The 22189-nt window shown below is 38.0% G+C and overlaps 1 protein-coding gene and 1 long non-coding RNA gene across 2 annotated transcripts in view; both read left to right on the top strand.

Annotated features, from left to right (window-relative positions):
* LOC138814015 (uncharacterized) overlaps positions 1-15038 on the top strand; it is a 150447-nt gene extending 135409 nt beyond the window's left edge. The window contains exons 2-3 of the long non-coding RNA XR_011367887.1: positions 4214-4295; positions 14619-15038. This is a non-coding gene — a long non-coding RNA (uncharacterized lncRNA). The remainder of the gene's footprint in view (positions 1-4213; positions 4296-14618) is intronic.
* Hs6st3 (heparan sulfate 6-O-sulfotransferase 3) overlaps positions 1-22189 on the top strand; it is a 668805-nt gene that overhangs the window by 209529 nt on the left and 437087 nt on the right. The window lies entirely within an intron of this gene.

Here is a 22189-nt window from a genome sequence, read left to right as displayed (position 1 = left end):
ATCCCTTCATTGAGTGATTATATTTTCATTGGACTCCCTTTCCTTCTGTTGGAATTCATTCAGCTTTCCATTTGTGGCTTCCATGGATTCCTCCAGCTTTCTGTTTGTGGATTCCATGAATCACTGAATTAATTTTTGGTTATTCTCTTCTCATTCATGCAATTTCTCTATTAATCTTTGATTAGTCTCAGCATGCTCACACATTTCCTTATCATGCTCCCACAAAGCCTCTTGCAGGCTTTTACCAATAATTGTAGAGCTTTTTGAAGACTCTCCTCTCTATTTTTCATTAACTACTCTATTGCCTGTTTATCATGAGGGAGATGAGGTTGCTTGACTTGCCATTTTTCTTGTGTTTCTCCAGCTTGTTGGGCCTATTTGGGTATGAAAGCAAAACCAATTCTGAGTTAGAATACTGTTTTAAGGCAAGCATCAACCCAGAGCCCATAGTTTTAAAGATTTTTTTTTGACACATTCAAATTAGTACAGATACAACCTAGTTCAACAACAGACAACTAGGATCAATGGACTAAGAAAATCAAAGAAGAAGTCAGGGGATCAGAAATGAATAGTTACAGGGAGAATTGTGAGGAGAAAATAAGATTATGTAGGGAGGGAAAGACCTAAATTCAGTGAGTGGAAAAAGAGAGAAAGGAAGGAGAAGAAACAAAAAGAAAAAGGAAAAAAAGATTAAAAAATGAAAACTTAAAAAATTAATTATAATGAAATAATACTATAATTAAGGAACTAAGGTTGATAAGTTGAGAATTAAGTAATGGATGTCTGAATTAAATTTGCACACCTTGAAGGATAAGGCCTAATAATCAAAGATGGGTACATATCTGGGGATGAACAGAACAGTGATTAAGTAGAGCAAATAAAGAAAAAGACCCAAGGGAAAAGGGGGAAAAAAGAGGAAAAAATAAAAGGGGAAAAAATGAAAAAAAATAGAGAAAAGTTAAAAAAATTAAGTAGGAAAAAGAGTTCTTTGATTTATTTGGGAGATCTTGTGTCTCCTCTGTGTCTGTATCCAGTCTCTTGGTGGAGTCTTTGATTTGCTTGTCATGTTTGGTTTCTCAGTAGCTTAGTATGTTTCTTAAATCAGTTTGTTTGAGTAGGCAGAATGAAACTCTGACTTACTGGAGGTAGTACTTTCTGGCCCTCTTCCTAGACTAGTTCAGTGGGAGGGCGATCTGCTTTGAGTATCACACAAGAGGAATGTGGCTCCTTCCTCTAGCTTTGAGTCACTGTGAGGGAGCTTGAATGTGGGTGGGGATGTGGTCTGTCAGCCATCAGTAGCTTTTACCTGAGGGGCTAGCTTGAGACACTTTTGTGGCCAGCCTGGAGCCACTCACAGGATTTATGTCATTTCCAGTTTCAGTTGTTTTTCTTTTATCCTCCTTCAGCTTGGGGAGCTGTGGTGCTGCAGAGGGGAGGGGCTGCCTCTGGCTCTGTTTACCCAGGGAAGAAACTTGCCCCACCCTCGGTGGAGCTTTCTCCCCTGGGAAGGGCAACTTCCCTTGGGTGGAACTGAGCTGGTCAATTCTTTGACCTGTTCAAATATGGCTCGTGTCATTGTCTGCTGCTAAAGCCTGAGTTATCTGCTAGCTGCTCTGGCCTGGTCTTTGCCAGTATCAAAGATGGTGTTCTGCTCTGGTGGCGGAGGAAGGGGCTACCTTCCAAACGCTGTTCTGTGAGAAGGAGTGAGGATGTCTTGTGGGGTACTCACACCCTTCCCTTAAGTTTTTGGCTCATCTGCAGTCTGCATTGTCTGTGGTCAGCAAGATGAAGATTTCTGCTCCTTGTTGGTTTGCTCTGGTAGTGAGTAGAAGGCTTGGTCACTCCATCTCTGGTGCCTTTGTTCCATGTTCTGTCTGTTGATATGGTGAAGGGCATGAGTGCTGAAATCTGTCTCCTTAAACAAGCTTTCTGAACTTTTCCTCTATGGCCAAAGTCTCTACTATGGCACACTTGCATGGCTTTCTAGCCTTGGACTTTTCACTGGACCACTAAAATTGGTTTCTGTGCGAGAGCTTGGTAAGCTCCTAGCTGCTCCTCTGCCATCTTCCTCCATCTCCACTCTGTGAGATTCTTATCTCCAATTAATGACACAAAAAGTGCAAGTGGAACTGTGGCTCAAGTAGCAGAATGCTAGCCTTGAGCAAAAGGAGCTCAGGGGCAGCACCCAAGCCTACAGTTCAAGCCCCAGGACTGGCAAAAACCCAACCAAACATAAAACAACACAGAAAAGGTCAATGTTTAGAAAACACTAACATTTTCTTTTCTGAGCTATTTTTGTATGCTATAAAATTAATTGAATTGAAATTAATCTAATTGAACAGTCACTTAAAAATAATTACTTTTTATTACTTGCTGAAGGATCTTACATAAATAAAAATCCCATCATGATAAAATCACTGAGGTCCATCTTTTGCAAATAGATTCAAGTGTTTCCAATGTTCTAACTTATGTCTCTTTTTATAATAAAGTTTAAATTTAAACGTTCTTAGTTTTAGTTATTTGTTCTTGCTTGCTCGTGGCTGGTACTCTACCACTTGAGCCATACCTTCAGACATGCTTTTTTTCTGGTTAGCTTCAAACTGTGGTCTTCTAGGTCTCAGCCTTCTGAATAGCTAGAATTACAGGCATGAGCCACCAATGTAGGTTTGGGCTGTATTTCTTTAGTTGTTTTTTAAAAAATCTCTCTCTTATCTAATGTATTTCTAATAAATCTATAAGTCTTTATAATAAAATTTCCCCTCTGGTATCAGTTCCTAGTTATATCCCTAGCTACTTGTTCTCTGCAACGACCATTTTACCATAAAAATGGAAATGAGTTTCTCCATTTACATCTTTTCAACTCCTGCATTACTCTGTATTTTACCTGCATACTTTCTTTACCACTTTTTTCAGAGGGAAGAACTTTTTTAATTTTTGGAACCAAAACTACTTGGGACTCTCCTTGGTGACATCTTCTCCTGGAGTGTGGGTTAAAGGGAAATGAGTTTGGAATTCAACGCACACCAAGCCTAAAACTTCATCAGTTTTTGTTGTCAGGGCCTTCCTTCCTCCCTTGAATGGACTATGCATGTGGAAGTATCTGTTACTGGTCTTGCTTCCTGTTTCTCTTGCCTGCTGCCTTTTCTTCTAAATGTAGTATTCCTTCAGAATTAGTTTCAAACACCTAGGCTGATGGCATTTCTGACTCCCCCATTGTGGAGTGCTCACACTTTGCACTCTTGGGACCCTTTCTCATCACTTCTCTTGGCATTTGTAATCTCCCCTCATGGCAGAAACACTTCTTGGCAACCAGCTACTGCTGATTGTGCCTCTATTCCCCTTAATGCCTTCTGTGCCATTTTGTAATCTCTCACACACTGCACACACACCCAAACTGTATTTTGATTGAAGAAATGAAAGCATTTCTAAACCTAAACATTTCATTCCAACATGTTTACAAAACTGTCCCTATTTAAATGAAATGCACATAGAGAAACTAGCTATTTTGACTTTTCCATGAATGAATTCTGGATTAGTGTAGTGAAGTGACTTGTTTCTTAGTCTAGCTGATTGGATGTAATATGCTATGACAATCACTGAAATGCTCAGATTTGTTAGATTTTGAATGAGGGAGGTATCTTGTTTAATAATAGTTCTTGCATGGATTCTTTTTTATTCTGTGTAGACACAAAGGCGTTAGATTTTTTGATAGGTAGGAAATAGAAATTTTCAAATGAGATAAACAGAGGTATGTCTGCCCCTACATGGATATGTGTGAACACACAGAAGACAACATGTGGTTTAGAGAAAGGGCAGGGTGGAAATGTAGGAGAGGGCAAGAGGTAAATGGGTAGAAGACAAAGCATGTATTGTTACACATAATTAGAGGGCTTTCTGTGGCATAAATCAAGGTTAGTTTTCTTCTAGCCTCATTGACCAAGATTACTTGTAGGCACAACACAGTGATTTCTATTTATTCACTTGGTAGAGGAACCTCAGGGTTGAGCACTCCGCCCTTTTCCTGTGTGTCCCTTGGGAACCTCTAGTAATCCGATACCTAAATCAAGACAAAGCTACACCCACAGAGTCCTATAGCAATTGCAACCTTTTTTTTTATTACTAAACTCCATTTCAACTTTATAGATATTAGTTGACCTGTCACAAGGAATGAGGTTCTTGCGCCTGACCTTTTGTGTCCTCTGCCTATTTTAAGGATGAAAGGAACAGCTCAGCAGAATTGAAGCTGTGTTCCTATTCTTTGTGGAAGAGTTTTCGTTTCTACTAAGGACCTGGAAGTAAGTGCAAGACATTCCTTATTGTAGGAAAATATAAAAATAAATAGTGGAGATGACTAATAATATGCTTTTTCAACCTTTAAGTTTAGTAATAGTAGAGAAAAAAGCATTTAAAAATAATTTTCAAGCAAGGGTGAAATTTCAACACACTTAATTTTCCTCCTCCTTCTGTGAATAATTGCGTGTTTCTTTGGGTTACTTTTCTTGGTGGGTTGAACTTGTACTACGATCTAAGCTTATTCCAGGCACTGGGTATTTAAAGAGAAGATGCTCTCTGCTTGAATGGATTTTGCAATCTCTTGGCTCAGGTAACCAAATAAAGCAACAAATATGGGCACATAGTGTAAGCTTAGACTATGAGCTCCATGTAAGTGAAGTTGTATCTTTCTTACTCACTACTCCATTTCTGTTGTCTAAGCTGATGTCCTGCTCATGGCAGGTATTGAATGAATATGTATCATGTGTTATATGGGATTTTACAGAGAAGTAGTAGGTGACCCAGTCTGTGGATGGAGGGCTTCCCACAGGGAGAGGCGCCTGAGCATTCTTCACAATATCTAAAAGTCTCTATTCCTTGAGGAAATGCCACAGATGGAACAGATTATGAAGGACATTCCAGTATGGTGGAGATGACAAAGCACATTGGTGGAGGGAACAAAGAGTGGGTGTTGGATGGAATGTCAAAGGTATGGCTTCCTGCAGTACACAAACTATTTTTTTCTGCCGAGACATTTAGATATTCCATAATTCTTGGCCATGAAAAATTATTAATACAGGAGATGGCCAAGAAGATAACCAATAAGAAGCCTATATTTCTGTGCTATCATATACCACATGATTTTGAGCATTTCATAAGATTGTGGAAGGAGGCTAGACATTGTCCACCTCTGCAAGACAACAAACAAGTTCAAATCATAGAAGGACTCAGGGCCAAGCTAGAGATGTGCACTTCAGTATGAAGTGCTACTAGAAGCTGGCATACTCAGGTTTACTTGGAAGAAAAACATTTTTGGATCTTGGTATTTTGAAGGAAGATGATTATGGGTTAACCCAACCAGAGAACTAAAATATTGCAAATTATAATATGAAAAAGCACACAGCAAAGATATTAACAGAATGTTTAAATTGGTGACAAGAAATATTCTCTTTTAGTGGAAGAGAATGTTTAGAAATATTTGTGGGCTCTTTGTCTAAATAGGTTATTTGTTATAAATTGTATTCCTACGACAGGAGTGATTAAATAAATTATGACATATGACAGTTGCTATTAGCAAAATTAGCTCTTTAAAAAACTAAAATTTTTTTCTGAGGATGCTAGTAGATGCATATGAAAAGTTGTTAAATAGATAAATAATTCACAAAATTACATGTCTGTTATGACAATTACTTGGGCAAAAGGTACACTGTATAAATAAATAATATGAAATTGATTATGATAATTCAAGATAAAAGTTGAAGCTGATGTTTTTCTTCTAACTTCTAGAAGAATAAACACCTAATATTAGCAGTAGTTATCTCTGGTGAGTTTATAGGTGACGTTTGCAATCTCCTTTATTCTTTCTATTTACATTGTATTCTACAATAAAATATGTATTTTTCAAATGATTGTAACTATATAATAATCTATAATTTGAAAACATTTTCTAAATTAGATGATTTAGAGTTCTACCCTTTATTCTTAGATTGGTTTATCTACAATTTTGTAGAAAATTGAACCCCAACTCTCAGACTTAATCTGGCAGGCTTTGAATTTGTAATCAAATTTTATTTGAACATACTATACCCCTTCATTTACATATGGATATTTTCGTGCTTTGGTGGTAGAGTTGAGTAGTTGTGACAGAAACTGTAAGGCTTGTCAAGACTAAAGTATTTATTATCTAGCCCTTTATATAGAAAGTTTCTGACCTCTCTGTACACCTTAATAAATTAAAAAAGTATTTTTAAAAATTTCTGACCCCTCTTCCAGATGTTAAATTAAAATTTTTTAGTTTTAAAATAATATACTAGAGCTGAGCCTGGGGCAATCCCAGCACTTGGGAGGCTGAGTCAGGAAGACCACTAATTCAAGGCCAGCGTGGGCTGGCCCATACACACACACACACACACACACACACACACACACACACACACACACACACACACACACACACACATTAGACCACTTGTCTAATTCAGTACAGTGAAAATATAGTTTAATAATATTATTTGGCACATTTTAATATCTTGTTTTCTTTTCTTCTCTCTCTCTCTCTCTCTTTTTTCATTCATGGGGCTTGAACTCTGGGTCCGTGAGCTCTTCAGCTCAAGGCTAGCACTCTACCCCTTGAGCCACAGCACCACTTCCAGTTTTCTGGTGGTTTATTGGAGATAAGAGGCTCACAAACTTTCCTGCCTAGGGCTGGCTTTGAACCACAATTCTCAGATCTCATCCTCCTGAGTAGCTAAGATTACAGGCTTGAGCCACTGGTACCCGGCTATCTTGGTTTCTTTAAATAAATTTTGAAATGTGCACTTGAAGAAGTTTTGTGAAATTAGCATTAAAAACACCTGGAAAGAGCAATATCCAAGTTGAGTTTCATAGAAGAATCAGAGAAGCTTGAAAGGGACCTTAGAGAATTGAGCTGACTGTCATTTCCATGTTCTGACCTTGTGGGCTCCGTACTTGTTTCCAACCTAGTTTTATGGGTGGGGGAAGCAGCTAACAACCATTTATGAAAAATGCACAACCTGCTTTCCAATGGGAGATGATGCTGTGGGTTATTGTTCACTTCAGTCACAAAGACCTAGTACCTAGGCCATGTTAGGATCCATCATGGCCATCCCAGGGGACCATGCAGATGCAGGTACACAGGAGAAAGATGATAAGGTTTATCAGAGAGGCCATATCTCCCTGAGAGAGGGAGCAATATGGTATCTGCCCCTATCCAGGTGGGTAGCTCCAGGGGTATTGGGGGTCTGGGCAAAGAGGGGGAGTGGCCAGATATATGGCTGGAAGTCTAGGGCAGGGAGGAGCTCAGGTCTGGGTTGAGCCGAGGACCAGAGGTGGGGATAGTGCTAATGGCATGCTGTGGGCTGCTACAGTGGTGTGAGAAGTCCCTCAACAGAGAGAGGGAGGTACATTCTGGATTCAGGTAGAAGTAAAGGAATTCAGTCAGTAATGCAGTAGAAGCATGGTCTGCAGGGATTTGAAAAGGTAAAGGGTATGTATAAACCTGTGAAAGGATCCCGTGAGGGTTTTGTATTTATTTTGGCCATAACCTTTTTTCACTCTGTTCTGTAATTATTTTATGTTTTTCATGTACATCTTTTAATTACTAGACCTAGGGGAATTTCACTTAAAATAGGATTTATAGCTTTCAAATATATTCAGTTTTGGCCTATGCTTTTAACCTATGCTGATTCCAGTCTTTGATATATCACTATTATGATCACCACTAGCCTTCTCTGCAGGGTTATTTGTAGGATTGGATTGTATCTCATCCAGAATAAGAAGCAAAGGGAGTCTCGGAGTCTCCTCTGCTTCTAAGTGTTTCCTTCTTCATCTTAAACTTACATACTTATTTGATTTAGAATACCTGCTTTGCATCTCATATCTTAGGGGCATAAAAGTGAGTTTTATACATTAGTGTCAAGGTCTAATCAAGAGACAATCAGGCTGGGAAGGTGGCTCAGTGGTAGAGTGATTGCCTTGCATGCATGAAGCCCTGGGTTCGATTCCTTAGCACCACATATCAGAATAAGCCAGAAGTGGTGCTATGGCTCAAGTGGTAGAGCACTAGTCTTGAGCTGAAGAGCTAAGGGACAGCACCCAGGCTCAGAGTTCAGGCCCCATAAATGAAGAGAGAGAGAGAGAGAGAGAGAGAGAGAGAGAGAGAGAGAGAGAGAGAGAGAGAGAGAGAGAGAGAGAGAGAGAGAGAGAGGGAGAGACCATCAAGGCAAGAAGAAATGAAAGGAATGATGATGGCATGGCAGTAGTGGAAGCAAGTGATCATTTTGGAGCTGGTGATATGTTTGGAAGCCACTAAGAATGGGGAAAAGAGGAGAGATTGATATAGATGCTTGGAAGGTCTCAAAGCTGAACTACATGACAATCAGAACTCGATAGTTTACTCATAATTTTTCCATCCTGAATTTGGCATGTTTATATCCTCGCACACATGTTTATCAAAAGTTCATAGGCATCCAATAATTCCTCTGAAATTAATACCAATCTTTGCATTCTGGGCCTTGTACCTAATCTTATTATGGAGGGAAAAACTAATGGCTTTTTTATTTGGAAAAAGCATTCATGAAATTATTACTGACAATGATAAACTTACTTGCCAAATATCACTTATATTTGCTTGATAATACTGATAAATGTTTTTGATAAATCCATAATTATCTCCGAGGTAAGCATTTAGATTTGAGGTATTTCATGAGCATTTTAATTTTCATATTGCTCACAGGCAATTTACTGTTACAGCAAAGAACATATGAAATGCATCATTAATGGAGTTTTTTTTTCTTTTTTAAAACTTGCTGTATCCTTCCTGGCAAGTCTTAAACAGCTCCATTTGTGAAAAGTATACAGTTTGCACTATAGGATGTTTAAAATTTCTACTGTGTAAATATACACATTCCATATAGAATTTCTACTCATGAACCTCATGTAAACTTTTTGTATCTTTGGGTAAGTAACATATGACTAATTGTAGCATCTCATACTGAGTCCTGTATAACTCATTAAGTTTAATATCTGCAGGAATCTTTATTGTTATATAAATAATAATTATTAATTATCCTACAGTGTAAAAGATGTCCCACAAGAATAATGTGCAGAATTATGAAAGAGGTAACATTTGTCAACGTGCATTATATGCAGAAACGGATACATTGAATCAAAATCCTTTTCTATGACTTCTTAAAATAATTAAATAATTAAAAGGGGCTGGGAAGGTGGCTCAGTTGTAGAGTGCTTGCCTTGCATGCATGAGGCCCTAGGTTTGATTACTCGGCACCACATAAGCAGAAAAAGCTGGAAGTGGCGCTGTGGTTCAAGTGGAAGAGCGCTAGCCTTGAGCTGAAGAGCTGAGGGACAGCGCCCAGGCCTAGAGTCTACAGGCCCCATGACTGACCAAAAACAAAATCAAACACTTTAAAAAGAATATTAAGAAGGCACATGATACAGCTTGAACACCTAGCTCAAAATTGAGTCTTTCCTCTGTTGCTATGAGTTGCTATGTCATTTATGGTTTGCAATTCCCCCTTGGTTAATATTAGTCCAAATTATTTTTGCTTTGAGTGGTCATAGGAAGGTGAATGAGAGAAATACTGTCCCTTAACCCTGAAAGCAAGCTCTGTCTACTTTATCCTTTTCAGGAGAGCCAGAGACTCCTGGCAATGTACTCTTAGTGTGTACATGTTGAGAGTCTCTTTTGTGTTTCAGAGTTTCTGTCAGGACGTGTTTAACACAAATAAGTTTGCCCTTTACTTTCATGAGAAAATATATTTACCTTCGTATAATACTGGATTCTGGATGATAAGAAATCTTGAGTTTAACAAATAATTTTCATCACCATCATTTATACCAAAGCAGCTTTTGAAGGTGCCTTATCAGGAGCTGTCCCTGGACTAGGTGCAAAACAGACAGGAAAACCTTGATTCCGATCAACACAAAGGAGAGGCAGACAGCTCCATCAATGTGAAAATAAAACATCGTCCACCGTGTAGATGCTTTAACAGCATTTATAATCCCTGGAGCAATAGTTATATGGTTGGAAGCCATGACATTCCTATTATTCTCTCTATTCAATTAGTTTAGGAAGGTCTTAAGAAAGAGGTGGGGGGTGGGGATTTTAAGATAAGCTTCAAAGCCTTCTCTCTAATAGCCTGTCTGTGTAACCAATTACCATTTGTACCCTTTTCCTGTGTTCTTAATCTTGAAAAATTATTTGGAGATAACAGGCATGTGTCCTCAGAATTCAGAGAGCAATATCTGCACATTTTGGCAAATGGTAAGCGTAATTATTAGCTGTTTCCAGGAAAAGCATAAAGAAATACCTTTTACTTTAGTAGAAGTTGGTGTTACTAAAAGTGTGGACATTTTGGAGCATTATCAACACTTCTGATTTTTATGCTGTTTTCTTTTTAACATGTGTGATGAATCTTCTCCAACACTTGCCAAGGTATACTTATTAAAATGATACATTAGATGCGTGTGAGGTTATCTCTAAGCATGTGGTATCCATTAATTTTGTTCTTCTGATTTATCGTGGCATAGAAAATGTTTTAATTTGTTGTATATACTTTAAGTTATTCAAATTTTCAATTAAAAAGTTATCTCCTTGCCTGGGCAGTAAATATAGTATGAATATTGCTTCATGATACAGAGCAGGATTTAATAAAATAAAATTTATCACCAAGAACTAGCTCCTACTTCATATACATATTTTCTTAATATACTTTATATGTGCTGTTGGAAGGATGCTGTAATTTGGTTTTTGAAATTACAGCTCTCCACGATGAGAGGAAAGCTTGATTTGATTAATTATGCTTACAAGCTGTTAGAGAGGGGAAAAAGAAAATGGTTTTGACTTTAGTTTTTGCATAATTGCTGCTTTTTGGATTTACATTACTTCCATCAGTTGTTGAGAAATGAAGAACTAATTTATTTGAAAGAGAGATAAGATGAAGAGTAGAGGGTATCAATACTGAAAAGTAATAACAGTTAAGTACCACTTTGATGCGGTGATCAGTAAGATGAGAGAAAGCATTTATTAAAATGTTAGCGCCGACTGCATGGTTATTTTTCAATCTTTAAGAAAAGTTATCCTCATATTTTAGCTGATTTTCATTCTTTAGTCACCATATTATATCAAACTCAGTCAATTCTTTACATAGCTCTTCATTGAAAATGTTTGTGATGATCTTTGAATTTGATATTTATTATCACACTAGGAGAGTAATGGATTTATCTCTGTTCTTAGTCCAACACTTATAATTAGATAGGAAATATTTATTGGTGGTATTGGAGAAATGCTGGAGGTAAGAGAAAATATAGGAAGTAAAGGCAACCAAGTATCCCAAACCAGATAGTTGAGCTGTGAACAGTTTGCACATTATATACAGTGGTCACTTAAATAATCAACCTGGTTTCACCAATTGAGAATCTGATGTTGGGTCATATAATGGATTAATGTGAACGACAATGTTCAGACTTATTTATATACATCTTAATAACTCTGGGAAGTTAGAAAAGGTCATTTCCATGATTTTATTTTCATTTTGGTTTCCATTGCTTTGCTGTTCTTGTTCCTCCCTTCCTCTGAACTCTATTTTGGGGTCTATCATGATTGGCTAAAATGAGCTTGTTCTTTTCAATTTTCATGACATGTCTTTTATTGGGGGAAGCTCAGATTTTGTCTACGACAATTTGTTCTCTAATCATATATGTGATATGACTCTGTTAAAATGGGAAGATCGCAAGCCCATGTCGACTGAAGTGTTTTATAGACAGGAAATCAGGAAGATTCCTAGAAAGATTAAGAAAACTGACCTTTGTCTAGAGGGAAATAAAGAGAAATTATATTTGGCATGTTTCCTCTGTATTTGTACAACATATTTACATAGTCTTCCACTGCAGAAAAAAACAATCTAAAATACTTTCTAAGCTTATTTTCTGATCAAATATACACTTAGCATAGTTTGCAAATATTTGCTTTTCACAAATTTTATTCCAGTGTAGTTTTAGGTTATGCTCTGGAATCCCATAGTGCTTTTTTTCAGCTCTTAACTTTGCATTATAAAACCACCTCCTGGTTCTTATTACTTCTCTTGCTTAGCCATACAGTTTTGGGCCTGGGTTGGCATTTACTCTAGTATCTCCCTGGTTGCAGTCTGAGGATAGCACGGAGGTGGCACTCAGCAGGTAGTGGCTAATTGAAGGATGGTTCCCAACAGCCAGGTCAGAAAACAACTTATTCTTGACTGTGATAAAAAATTTAAATGCAGCATTTTAAGAGGTTGATGCTAATTAGAATTGTTTACTAGAAATACTTTAATTGACAATGTTTATTAGAATATGTTATTTACAAACATTTTATTGAATTCCTGTTTGCAGTAAAATTAGTTTATGTAGCAGATTTTTTTCTCATATACTAGAGGTATTTAAACCAAGTTCTGTAGTCCATGGTGGCTACGTGATTGGGTTTAATGTTAATATAAACTCTTTGAAATAGAGTTTGCAAAACCTTTGTGTGAATTTTTTTTTATGGAGAGAGGTACAAAATTTTTATTAGATTCTCAGAGGTGACTTAAAATGACTGTATTAAACAGTAGCTGTCTTGGTGAAAAGTCATAATTTGTCAGTTTGTCATATGTTTTCTCTTTACTTTATAATTCTTTAAAAATTTTTTTTATTGTGAAAATACCATACTGTGGGGTTACAATTACATGGGCAAGGTAATGAGTACATTTCTTATCAAGCATTGTTGCCTTCTCCTTTGTTTCCCCTTCTCATCCGTCCCCCCTCCTCCCCACAACCCGGCCAAAGTTGTGAAGTTCGTTTTTCAACATAACAACTTGTACATCTCATTATTGCAATGGGTCCACCTGTATCCCTATTTAAACGATTTGTTTTTTCCCTTCCCCTCCACAAATTATACCAACATCAAATACAATGAAAACAGGGATTATACCGTGGGGGAGGTACATACAAAGCAACAAAGAAATCATCTTATGTTAGAAACAATCGCAAGAAAGAAAAAAGCATTTGAATACTTATCTTGGGGTTCATTTCACCTGACATCAACTTATCTGACTTTTTGTGCTTGTCTCAGACATATACTAGTTATTGCAAATAAAGGAAACCATGGGACCTATGTTCCTTTGGGCCTGGCTTACTTTATAATTCTAAATAATTTTTTTAAAATTTATTTTTATTCTTCTCTTTTAAATTTTATTTTATTGTAAGGGTGATGTACAGAGGGGTTACAGTTACATAAGTAAGATAATGAGAATATTTCTTGTTGAACAGTGTTACCCACTCTCTTTCCCCCCCACTTTCCCTCTCCCCGACTCCCCTCCGCCCAAATTGTAAAGTTCATTTCCAACATAGTGTCTTGTCAGTATCACTGTTGAATTGGTTCACTCTTTGTCCAAAAATTCATATGGGATAATATTAGACCCCTAGCAAACTTCAAACTCTAATATAAAGACATAATTATAAAAACAGTATGGTGCTGGCACATGAACAGGCCTGAAGACCAATGAAATAAAATTGAAGACTCAGACATGATCCCACAGGCCTATGGCCACCTAATCTTTGATAAGGGAGCCAAAATTATCAGATGGAAGGAAGACACCTCTTCAACAAATGGTGCTGGCAGAATTGGTATAACATGTAGAAAACTGGTTAGATCCTTATATATCACCCTGCATGAGAATCAAATCCAAATGGATCAAAGATCTTGAAGTAAGAACAGATACCATGAAAATATTACAGGAAGAGATAGGGGATACACTAGGGCTCCTTGGCACAGGTTGAAACTTCCTAAATAAAGATTTAGACATACAACAGATCAAAGAAAGGCTGGATAAATGGGATCACATTAAACCACAAGATAGCCCACAGATTGGGAGAAGATCTTCACTAGCTATATAATAGACAAGGGCCTCATATCAAAAATGTATCTAGAGCTCAAACAATTAAACCTCTCAATAACAAATCCTCAAAGAAACAACCACCCCATTACTAAGGGGCTAAAGAATTAAAAAGAGACTTCTCTGTAGAGGAAATAAGAATAGCCAATGGACACATGAGGAAATGTTCAATATCTCTGACCATCAACGAAATTAAATTTGGATAAAATACTAAAACCTGAAAACAATATCAAGAAAGTAAAACAAGCTCTGTTGGGGACAGGTACTGGCAGGAGTCAGGAAAGGTATCTAGACAGGGTAAGGGGGTGAATATGATTGAAATACTTTATATTCATATATAAATTCTTCAAGCAACTAGCGAAGTATTTTCCCAGCCCCCAAATCTCTGCTGAAGAGGAATTCAGGAGCTTTTTTATTTGAGGGCAATGCTTCCCATCCTTACTTAAAAATATCTTCTGAGGGTTCCAGGCTATCTTGAAGCTTTCTAGCAAATCATCTTTTAGCACGGTTGCCATTTGAAAAGTATGAACCTGATGTCAAGATGCAGGTGTTGATTCGTGATTCAGGTGCCAGGAATGGAGAGTACATTAAGATTGTACATTAATGTTTTTTTCAATAGTTTTTTCTTTGGTTCTGAATGCTATCTGACTCCTGATATGATACCTTTCATTGGTCTAGGATAAGAAAATCTTGGAGAGCCATCTCTACAAAGCATAGCATGGTCTGGGGCACAGAAAAAGAAGAAAATGAACATGGATTATAATTTGCTTCCTATCTTTGAAATCTTCTTATGTGACTCACTACAGCCTGACTCAACAGATCACACCTGTTCATCTCATGCTTTTTTCTGCTCCCAAGGGACAAATCCAAGTCTTTGGATCTTGGAGAACTTGTCTGCCTTTGGAGGAGGGGGGAGGTAGATCTTTCATATAAAACCTATACTGCTGTCATGAACAATCACTATAGTCATCAACATGGACCAACTACATAGTGAAGTAAAAGAAACAAATCTCAGAGAATATATTCAATATTATTTCATTTATATAACATATAAAAACAGGAAACTGAAACTATGTATTAACTTGGCACATAAACGAAACCAATAATTTTGGGCTGCATGTGAATGCTGTATTTATTAACTTAGGACTTATGTATAAAGATTGTATTTTATTACTGTCTCTTAAACTATGTATATTTTTTCACATATATTTTAATATTCATAGTATATATCAAAGCACTGTAAATACATAAATTTGACAACTGAAACAAATAATGCATCAATATGAACAAAGCAGAATGTATCAGAAATTCTTGAAAGTTCTTAAATCTTCCTTACTAGCTACACAACAGACCAGGATCTCATATCAAAATATACCTACTGCTCAAAAAGTTAAACCCTCCAATACCAAATTCCCAAAGAGACAATTACCCTGTTAATAAATGGGCTTAAGCACTAAAAAGAGACTTCTCTGGAGATAAAATAAGAATAGCCAATAGAATAATGAAGAAAGGTTGAACATCTCTGTCCATAAAAGAAATGCAAATCAAAACCACATTGGATGCTACCCCAGTTAGAATGGCCATTTCAAGAAAACAAATAATAGTAGATGCTGGCAAGGATGTGGCCAAAATGGACTGCTACTACACTGTTGGTGGGAGTGTAAATGGGTTCAACTACTCTGGAAAGCAGTATGGAGGTTCCTCAAAAGATCAGAGCTCCCCTATGATCCAGCAATCCCACTCACAGGCATTTACCCAATTACAAACAAGGCCACGCTAAAGCTGCCAGCACAACTATGTTTATTGCAGCATTATTTACCATAGCTAAGATATGGAACCCACCCAGGTGCCCCTCAGTAGATGAATGAATCAAGAAAATGTGGTATATATACACAATGGAATTCTATGCCTCCATCAGAAAGAATGACATTGCCCCATCTGCAAGGAAATGGTAAGACTTGGAAAAAATCATATTAAGTGAGGACGAAGAAACATAGGTTCCGTGGTTTCCCTCATTTATGATAATTAATGTCTAGGTTAGTCGTAGCAGAGGATCAGAATAGCTCAATAGCTATGTACATATGGCCTTATAAAATGAAGCTTATTGAAATGAACTCCAAGATATGGAAATAAGAGGTGTTTTTTTAATGTACTGTGTGAAGTTATTTTTTTCCTTCATCTTGTTTTTATTTTTCCCCTTTGATTTATATCCTGTTGTCACTGTTTTTGATTTTTGGTATCCTGTGTCTTGTAAATACGTTTTTTTTTTTCCCGGTTGTGGGGCCTGAACTCTGGGCCTGGGTGCTGTCCCTCAGCTCTTCAGCTCAAGGCTAGTGCTCTACCACTTGAGCCACAGCGCCACTTCCAGCTTTTTCTGCTTAAGTGATGCTGAGGAATCGAACCCAGGGCCTCATGCATGCAAGGCAAGCACTCTACCACTGAGCCACCTTCCCAGCCCCTTTGTATATATGTTTATCTGATTTGAGGAAGGTAAGAGGAATAACAAGCTGGTGAGACAAAGGAAAAAGGGTGAACCGATGTAACAGTGACACTCACAAAACAATATGATGGGCGGGGGGAGGGGAGGGAAGAGGGAAAGTGGGAGAAAATGAGGGAAGAGTAACAATGTTCGACAAGAAATGTACTCATTAACTTAATTATGTGACTATAACCCCTCTGTACGTCACCCTTACGATAAAATAAAATTAAATTTAAATAACCTTTAAAAATGTTCTTAGATATTGTGGTAGAGCTTTAATGAACAGGTCTTACTTAAATGTATTTGACCTTGTGAAAAATGAAGGTATAATTATTGCTAAATATGAAGTCTTTCCTCTTATTGAATATATATCAATTGTAGAGGAGAAAATCAATGACACAGAACATACTATACCTGGAATCTGCATGAAGGATTTAGATTAATTATTCTTTGGATGTTTGGACATATTTCTCTAAGATCTTGACAACTGATTTTGGTTGTTTATGACTCAGGGCATGATGAAGAAATTAAAGAAACACCCCATCATTATATCTGTGGAAATAGAAGAGTTTAAATATAGTGAATCACTAGAATAGCGGTAGAATAAGTAAGAATAAACATAGTACATTATTTAATTGGATAGCCAGGAATCTTTTACTCAGAGTGTAAGAATAGGCTTTAAATCCTTTATTTATATTCAGAAATGGTATCTGTGGATGTATGCTTCTAAATTACTATAGGATCCTAATTTAGAGATTAAATCTCCCTATACATATTTCAAAGCTTATGGTAAAATTAAAGTTTTATGTTACAAAATTAAAGTTTTATGAACAAAATTACCAATCCATATGCATTAATTTCTTTTTACTTGATTGTTCTTGTCATCACATATAAGAAACAAGAAGTATAAAATGATGGTTATGATTATCATGTGATTGTACATGTTTTCACAGACTTAGGACCTTTCAGCTGAGGGAATTTTATTCCCCGAATTTTCAGTAGCATAGATGCCACCACACCACCATATATAATATATATGATATCATATATATATATATATATATATACAATACATACACAAATGTATATTTTATATATTATATCACATATAATATTTAGTACATAAATGTACATAAAATATGTGCATATATATAAGTTTGAGAAAACACACACATACATACATACATACATACATACATGCATACATATATCTGAGTGCCTGCACCGTATGTCTTTGTATGTGGAAGTCTTGCTTTAGGCAAGAATCAGGAAAGAATGGTCAAAGGAGCATAATTTTGTGTTTTGTGGTATCCCAGGTGCTCTGAGGCTCCATTGCTTCCTCTGGTTTTCTCCCAGAGCAACTTCTTTACTATGGCTTAGGAGGCTGTGAGGAGAGGAGAGGTCCCCTGACCATCTCCACTGGTGACAGACAGGGCAGGTCTTCCCCTGGCCACAGCTGAAGGACACCGGCAGGGCAGGAGTCCACACTGCTGCCCGACACCCTGCCTTTGTCCTCCTCCCTCCCGATGGATGAGAAAATTGCAAGTCATATCCAGTTGGTTAGTTTTATTTCAATTATGATAATTTTAGCTGAAAGCTAAACTAGAGCTTAATTTTAGTCACAGCCAGCAGGAGCAGATGCTACTTTTCTGGCTCCTGGACATTTCTTCTTGTTTGAACAAACATCTTACCCCCTTCTTCTTTCTCCTTCTTTCTGTATTATGTATGAAATAATATAGAAAATGCACAGGTACTCATAAATCAGTAGTAATTGCTCTTTAGGTGTTGGTTATCTGTCAACTTTAAGGTCTAAAAATGACATTCAGAAATAAAACAATAGTTGGAATACAGATATCCACAAAGGAAAGTATTATTCCTTCCTTGCTGTCTGTTCTTAGCTTTAATAGACTTTTCCACTTTAAGTATATTGTGTGTGTGTGTGTGTGTGTGTGTGTGTGTGTGTGTGTGTGTGTGTGTGTGTGTGTGTGTGTGTGTGTGTGTGTGTGTGTGTGTGTGTGTGTGTGTCAGTCCTGGGGTTTGAACAGCCTGAGAGCTGTCACTGAGCTTCTTAGTACTCTGCCATTGGAGCTCCAGCTCCATTTCTAGCTTTTTTGCTGGTTAGTTGGAGGTAAGAGTCTCACAAACTTTTCTGCCTAGGCTGGCTTTGAACTGCAATCCTCAGATCTCAGCCATTTGAGTAGCTAGGATTACAGGTGTGAGCAACTGGTACCTGGCAGCCACCATTGAAGCTCTGTACCCAACAGGAGCCATTCCCTGATTCTTTCAACCTCCTCAGTTCCTGGAAATTACAGATCTGGTTTCTATCTGAGGATTTGCCTCTTCTGGACACTCATATAAATGGAAATAAAAAAGATCTAGTCCTTTGAAATTTCTCCTTTAATTCATCATAAAGCATACAAGGCCCATCACTATATACTGATTCTTCCTTTAATTGTCACACAATATTCCTTTGCTGGTATCAAGTATAGAGTCCTTGCTCAGCCATCAGTTGATGGATATTAGAGCTATTTCCTTGTTTTAGCTATTACAAATAATGCTGTTAATGACCAACTCTTGGGGAGCATGTTTCCATCATTCTTATGTGTATGAATTTTACAACTCATTTTTTACCTATAGAATTGCTAGGCTATATGGTATCTGTGTTGAACCTGACAACCTGGAAGACTATTTACCACGATAGCTGTGCCACTTTCCATTCCAACAAGTTATGCATGACAGTTCCAGTTTAATTTTCTGGTTGTTCTGGGGATTGAACTCAGTCTTATGCTTGCTAAGTAGACACTTTATCCCTTGAGCCACTACCTTACCCTTCTTTTCATCATTTTTTTTGGATTGAGAGCCTTGTGCTTTTGTTTTTAATCCTCTTTACACTTTCTGTGTACTAGGATTACAAGGGTAAACCACCATGCGTGGGTTATTTGTTGAGCTGGGTCTTGATACCATTTGCCTATGTTGGTCCCAAGTTTTGATTCCCCTGATCTCTTCCTCTCAAGTGGATAGGATTATAGACATGAGCCAACATTCTTGGCCTGAATTTCGTGGTTTAGTGACAGTAGCTTGAATGTCTATAGTTTGTCTTAACCTTATAATTTTTATCTCAGAAACAATATTGAACATAGTTGTTCTAAATTTTGCAGCTATATTTTAAAAGTTTATGGTAAAATCCCAGAGAACAATCTTCCTATAGCTCTTTGCAGGTGCCAGACATTTCCCAGTTACTATACCTATCTGAATCCTGGACAAGATCGCTTGAGGAACTTTTCTTTGCTGCCCGGGTACTTTAGATATGTGCGTATAATTTGGGCTTCTGATGAGGTTGGCCATCAATGCCTTCACAGGGCTGAGATTTTCCGTTACTCTTCAAAGGAAGGATTTGTTTTTTGTCAGTTGTGGGGCTTGAATTCAGGGCCTGGGCACTGTCCCTGAGCTCCTTTGCTTAGGGCTAGTGCTCTACCACTTTCTACCACTTTGAGCCCTAGCTCTACTTTCCGTTTTGGTGTGGTTGAGACTCACAGGGACTTTTCTGCCTAGTGTCGCTTCGTGAACTGCAGTCCTCAGATCTCAGCCTCCTGAGTAGATAGGATTACAGGCGTGAGCCACTAGCACCAGGCCGAAGGAAGGATTTTTGTTTGCATATTGATATAAAGGAAAACAGGAGGAAAAATGTGTATCACAGAATTCCCTGATATAGTGTTTTGGAGAATTAATATACAGCTTCCAATAGAGTTATCTTTTTTTTTTTGGCATGAGAGGATACTCGAATTTACATATGGATATGGTGATATTTTACACACTTTCTAAAAAGATGTTTATCATAGGATTTCCCTTTGGATATTGAAGTTATTGTTGTTGGTTTTTTTCACCTACAATTCCGAGTACATTTGTTTGTCTTGCTCAACACCTACTGAATTCTCAGAGGAAGAGATTACAAACCTTCTCAGTGCCTTGTGTTATAGTATCTCTCTCCCCCTGAGGTTTTATTGAGATGTGAGAACATCCGGTTCCCCTTCGCCTGGGGGTTTTGTGGTGATTCTTAAGCAGTGCTGTGGAAATGACTGTGTTGGGGGGAGGGGTGTCAATGTGTGCTGAGAGCTGACAAACATGCACAGAAGGTCTTGCATATCTTGAGACTCACCCCTGGGTGGTGTTCCTCTTGAACTTTTCTTTAACATTCCAGTGTGTATTTTTTATTGTTGTCCAGGAAGGCATTTGAGCTGACTGTCAGCAGCTGCTAGGCACCTCTTGGACTGGCAGCTGGTATGGAGGGTGTTGAGCTGGCTTCAGCATCCCTGGAATCAGGAAGGAGTGAGGATGCAGGGAGAGCCACACTCCATGTAGGTCGGACCTTGTGTCAGTCTGTGCCTTCAGTCTTGAGTGGGGACAATGCTCTCAGGGACCCCTCCTTTAGCATCAAGACCCATTGACTCACTGATCATGAATCAAGTGTCCCTTTCTATTTTGTCTTTCCCATCAACATTTTTAAATGCTATTTTTATAGCTGGCCACTGGCAGGTTATACCTATAATCTTAGCTATTCAGGAGCCTGAGATCTGAGGTTCGTGGTTTGAAGCCAGGAAAGCCAGGCAGGAAAAGTCCTTGAAACTTATCACTAAAACCTAGAAGTGGTGTTGGGGTGATAGAGTATGAATTTTAAGCATAAAAGGTCAGGGACAGTGCCCAGGCCCTGAGTTCAAGCCCCAGGACCAAAATACACACACACACACACACACACACACACACACACACACACACACACACACACACACACACACACACACACACGCACGCGCACACACACACACACACACACACACACATACACACACACACACCATAGTGCTAAAAAAATAATTCTTGAGTTTACTTAATGGCTCTCAAACTCTTCTTTCTTTCTTTTTTCCATTTTGCAGCAAATTTCCTAAAAGAATTCAGTGTCTCCATTCTACTCCTTCCTTTCTTTGCCTTATCATTACAACCAGAATTTCTTTCTGTTTCTCCATCAAAAGAGTTTTGCCCACACCATTGATGGTGAAGCAAAGGCCGGATCATCAATGACAGTGCTATTCTTGCTTGTCCTGTCAGTACCATCCAGCACACTATCCCTTCCTTTCTTCCCCTGACTCTCAGGAACTCACACTGTTCTGGTTTCTGTCTGTTTCCTGGTTGATTCTTTTCAGTCTCCAGGCTTGTTGTCCACATGTCTTTTACCTCTGAGTATTGCCACATCATAAGTCTTAGTCCTTTGATTATCCCTCTAATTTTTCCGTTGATAGTTGTAACCGTGTCCTTGACTTTCAGTATCATCTCTGTTTTATACTCCTGAATCATTAACTCCCACTTGCTTTGCATGTAGCCCACTGTGCATAGTAACGCCTCCTAGACATCAAAAAGATTATTAACCTGGATGCATTTAAGACAGCCATTCAGATGGCTTCCGAGACCAATTCCTGAGTCATCTTCACCTTCAGTCTTTTCTGATACCTCAATATGGACATTTAAGCAAATCCTATGATTCTCTCAAGTCTGTTTGGGAGAAGACTACTTCTGGTTACCTTTGCAACTATGCCTAGTTGGAAGCCATTAGCTCCTACCTGGGCACACCATGCCTATCTTCTCTGTACTTAATTCTCATCACATTGGCCATGTAATATTCCTCTGCTTAAGATTTTCTGGTGGTCCCTTCACTCTGTGCCCGCTATTGGCCTCCCCAGAACCTTTGCTGTCCTGCTTCTTCTGCTGCTGTGCCACT

This window comes from Dipodomys merriami, unplaced genomic scaffold (assembly GCF_024711535.1).
Source record: "Dipodomys merriami isolate MVZ:Mamm:240054 unplaced genomic scaffold, mDipMer1.0.p SCAF_6, whole genome shotgun sequence".
NCBI classification, from domain to species: domain Eukaryota; kingdom Metazoa; phylum Chordata; class Mammalia; order Rodentia; family Heteromyidae; genus Dipodomys; species Dipodomys merriami.
Note: the sequence above shows the minus strand (reverse complement) of the source record. Positions and strands in the feature narration are given on the sequence as shown.